This window comes from Sinocyclocheilus anshuiensis, unplaced genomic scaffold, assembly GCF_001515605.1.
Source record: "Sinocyclocheilus anshuiensis isolate Anshui unplaced genomic scaffold, SAMN03320099.WGS_v1.1 scaffold1027, whole genome shotgun sequence".
In the NCBI taxonomy this organism is placed as follows: domain Eukaryota; kingdom Metazoa; phylum Chordata; class Actinopteri; order Cypriniformes; family Cyprinidae; genus Sinocyclocheilus; species Sinocyclocheilus anshuiensis.
The window spans coordinates 213,635-218,697 of record NW_015547697.1 but is presented as its reverse complement, the minus strand read 5'-3'; positions in this window follow the sequence as shown (position 1 = coordinate 218,697).

Genomic DNA, 5,063 nt, shown 5'->3' with positions numbered 1-5,063 from the left:
GAGAAACATCAATTATTCGGCAGTGGTGTCAGTTCGAAAGACAGCACTTTATATCTGTCAGCCTTTAATTCCAGGCAACATCTGTTTGTGCCGGGTGGGAGAAAGTTCTCTGGCAGAAATAATGACCAAATAGAAGCAGGTCTTTGAAGACAAGAATCAAAGAATTCCAGCCGCTGGATCGAGGGAATTGATAATGACAGTGTTTTTCGTCAGGGCAGTGAGATTCATCATAGACCGAGGGGAGAGGGAATGGAGGGAAAGAAGAAAAGGAAGAAAAAAAAAAAAAACTGAAGCAAACATTTCTACTGATCCTAATTTTTTCTACTGTGGACTGACTGCTGAGCTGTATAGGTGCTGGTTTGTGGAGCAGACTGGGAGCGAGCTCATTAATGCTTGTGTGGATGGATCAAAAGAGAGACTCGCTATGTTCTCTCTTTCTTTATCATCTCCCTCTTCCACCTTGTGGATGTTTTTTCAGTCTGCTGCTAAAGGTCGTGCTGCCTTAACGGAGACTTCTGGTTGCAATGCTTCACTGGTATGTGAGCGGAGTGATCTATAGAAATGGCGACATGCAAAGTTAGTTTGATATCACCTTGTCATGCTATTTTGCTTCAGGGCTGTAAGAAATCACAACACTGCTGGAAATGCACTGGGGATTTTTAACAGGCATTTTTGAATGTGTCTTACAGCATATTCGTTTTTCTGTTCTATTCTGCAACGCATATGTCAGTGATTATACAACAGTTCTGTTGACCAATTTGCCTTTAAAGACCAATTCTCGTAGAAATGCTTGTGTTAAAGATTAAAAGCAATAATGCTTGTGTGATATGCTATATCAGTATCAGCCAGTATGAATATTTTCCCCCTCAAATTACGATACCATTCTGATATTGCAAGCAAATAAGGTAATACTTTATTTTAAGGTGTCCTTGTTAAATGTTACATGCACTTAATAGTATAAAAACAAGAAATTATGCATAATTGCATGCATGTAACCCTAAACCAAACCCTAATCCTAACCCCCTAACCATATGGTAAGCACATTTTAATCAGTACTTAAATGTATAATTGTACTGTAACAAGGACACCTTAAAATAAAGTGTAACCCAAATAATATTAGAGCCTATTTCCATCAATGTAAAAAACAACTATTGTTATACATTAGTAGTGCATATATACATATATATATATATACATATACAGGTGCATTTCAATAAATTAGAATGTCGTGGAAAAGTTCATTTCAGTAATTCAACTCAAATTGTGAAACTCGTGTATTAAATAAATTCAATGCACACAGACTGAAGTAGTTTAAGTCTTTGGTTCTTTTAATTGTGATGATTTTGGCTCACATTTAACAAAAACCCACCAATTCACTATCTTAACAAATTAGAATATGGTGACATGCCAATCAGCTAATCAACTCAAAACACCTGCAAAGGTTTCCTGAGCCTTCAAAATGGTCTCTCAGTTTGGTTCACTAGGCTACACAATCATGGGGAAGACTGCTGATCTGACAGTTGTCCAGAAGACAATCATTGACACCCTTCACAAGGAGGGTAAGCCACAAACATTCATTGCCAAAGAAGCTGGCTGTTCACAGAGTGCTGTATCCAAGCATGTTAACAGAAAGTTGAGTGGAAGGAAAAAGTGTGGAAGAAAAAGATGCACAACCAACCGAGAGAACCGCAGCCTTATGAGGATTGTCAAGCAGATTGTCATCTGCATCGATTCAAGAATTTGAGTGAACTTCACAAGGAATGGACTGAGGCTGGGGTCAAGGCAAAAAGAGCCACCACACACAGACTGTGTGTGTGTGTGTGTGTGTGTGTGTTTGTGTGTGTGTGCGCGTGTATATACTGCATATTTTATGTATTTTGATTTTAAATCAACAAAATCAGTGATATATGAGAAGCTTTCCCTCATTTTTTTTAAAATTATTCTTTACAAATTGTTTTTAAAAATATTTATATTGTGTATAAAAAAAAATAAAAAATCTAAATGGTTAAAATCTAAATGGAATATTTTTTTATTGGCCATAACAGCAGCAGCAACAACAACAAAAATATAATTTATGTCATACTGGTAACAATTTCAGTGCATCCCTATTCTATTCTATTCTGTAACTTTAAAAGTCTGGGGGTTTGATCTATTTGAAAAGTCTCTTATGATAACTATCAAAAAGGTCAAAATACAGTAAAAACAGTAATTGTGAAATATTTTTTTGAATTTTAGGTAGTTTTTTTTTAATTAAGATATAACATTCCTGTGATGACAAATATTTTTCAGCAAAAATTTTCAACATCATTACTCCAGTCTTCAGTCACATGATCCTTCAGAAATCATTGCAATATGCAGATTTGCTGCTCAAAACAGCATATTATTTTTAAATTATTATTAATGTTGAAAACAGTTGTGCTGCTTAATATTTTTTGTTTTTGTGGAAACCATTATAAATTGAATACATCATTGACAAATAAAATTATTAATCATTAAAAAAAAAGTATATCTGCATTTTGTTCCTTTGATTTCTTTCATTGCACATCAAATTAAAGCCAATTAAATGATTATTTAATATTCATGCAATAGACACCAAATGATAATTAGTTAAATATTAAATGAAACATCGACACTGCTCACTGCTTTTTATGACTGCCTCATATCCATTAAACATCTCTCTTACTGTGGAATATTTCGCAACAAATATACTTACGGGACAACAACATATGATCCAAGCAACCTGTGACCCAGTAATGCGTCCCTCTGCCAGAGCGGATCTGATGGGCAGGACTCTCTGAGCTGAGAGTCGGCGGACAGTGTGACCTTTTAGCGAGCATAGGGGATAAAATAAACTGCTGTCAGTGGTAATGAGCCATCTGGACCTCTCATCCAGTCACCGTCCCACCTGACGGCCCTATCAATCCGCTCCACCGCTGTTGAGGGCTGAGGGAAACATCTAACCTGCCCCACTCATGCAGATCACTGTACCTGTGAATGTCCAACATCACCTGACCAAACCAGCTCCACTGGTCAGAGAAAGTGTTTACTGCAGTATGACCTGATGCCATTTCTATGACTTTAAAGTCAATAAATCAGCTAATCTAGTTGTATTATTGATAGTGTTAATTCAGTTTTAATATCAGAATGTTAGTAAGAAGATGACAAAATGCTAAATTTCTAGATATCAATCTGCATACGTGATGGACATCAGTTGATCATCTTTGGTATCTCCTTTGAAGGCATCTTGAGTAAAACAGCTCCATATTTAAGAAAGCACATACAAAAGACCTGAACCAGAAGCAACGAGACCTCTTTTAGAGAAAGTTTGTTGCATGCAACCCGTATTAGATAAATATTATTACACAAAGTGTCTCTATTTCAGAATAAAAATGCCACAATAAGCTCTTTTGCACGCTTTGATGAGTTTGTATTTATCCAGTGTGATACTATGGGGTTAATAATGTGTCTGACATGCTGCTTTTGGTCAGACACACAGTGCTCTCTGCTGGAACTGACAGGAACTTTACACTTACTGCCCGAGGCCACAGTTTTTTATAGTTGGTAAAAGGTGGGGAGCAGGGCTCAGCTCTATACAAAGAAGGTATTGCTTAGAAAGCCTGGATTAGGTTCAACCTCCAAAGTGGATAAAGCCTATATCAAATGGCTTCAATAAAAGTAAATATAAATAATAAACAAACATTAAATGAATATAACAGTCATATAACACATTGTGAAATGTTATTAAAATTTCAAATAACTGCTTTCAATTTGAATGTATTTTAAAATGTAATTGATTCTTATGGTCAAATTATGGTCTTATGTGCAAGTGAGAGAGCTACTGTACATTGTTTGACTTCTGGAGGTTTAGCAACAGCACACAAGCCATTTGACCCACTATATGTGACACTTGTGCAGTGCTTTTTCTTCTTTTCAGCACTGTAAAAAAAATTCCGTAAAATTTACGATAAAAAAAACGGCAGCTGTGGTTGCCAGAATTTTACTGTAAAAAATACGGTAGCAACATTTTAGGTTTTTCGGTTTTAACTTAAATCTACAGTTAAATACCGTAATTCCATTAACTGATATAATTTTACTATACCAACCTACTGAAGTACTGAAATCTGTTTTGTAAACGCAGGGAATTCTGGGAATAATTTACGGTTATTCACTGTAAATTATACGGCCTTTTTCACTTCCAAAAACGGTATACTACTGTAAAAATGTAACGTCCAATACAGTTTTTCACCGTATATAGTAGAGGAATTTATCGTTAACCATTTAACAGGATTTTACTGTAGCATTTTTACAGTCTTTTACCGTTAAATTCACTGTCATTTTTTACAGTGAGGGCTTGACAGCCTCTGGTCACCTGACACTCTCAAAAGAGCACCTTGAAGTTTATTCTATTTAGTGCCACATAAAGAAAGTCATACAGGTTTTGACTGTGCATTAAATGAATAGACTTGTATAACTATGGCCTTTAGACTCCTTAAATTCTATACTATGAGTAAACAGAAAGTCTCGAGTCTTGGAGGACTACTTAAAAAATGGGTCTGACCATGGAAGACAAAAAGGTCCTGTATAAACCAACAACAACGACAAAGCCTATGCAGTGGCTTGTCACTTCTGTTTGGCACACACACACACACACACACACAGAGAGTCTGAACGGCATTGACTCGCTCCTCATTCAGAGTGATTCAGTGCCACTACTCCAGAGTCTGGGAGTGACATTTCCCACATCCTGGCGTGGAGACTGCTGCTTCTGACAGGCTGAGAGAAGAGAAGAAAAAAAGACAGGTGGAGCGGCTCTGACTTTATATGTAGAGACAAAGATATGCCTCGTGGAAGCTAATCCATGTGCTCGGTTTTTACAGTAATTGGGCCAGGGAACTTCCTCAGAACAGTCGGTAAACTGAGATGATCTGTGTTTAATAGGCACTTTCCATTAAGGGTATAAAAAAACCCTGAAATTCTTAACTCAACAAATGTTCAGAGAGAGATGTGATAGTCATATCCTCAATAGATTAAAGTAAATATTATAAGCTGTTTTATGTTCTATT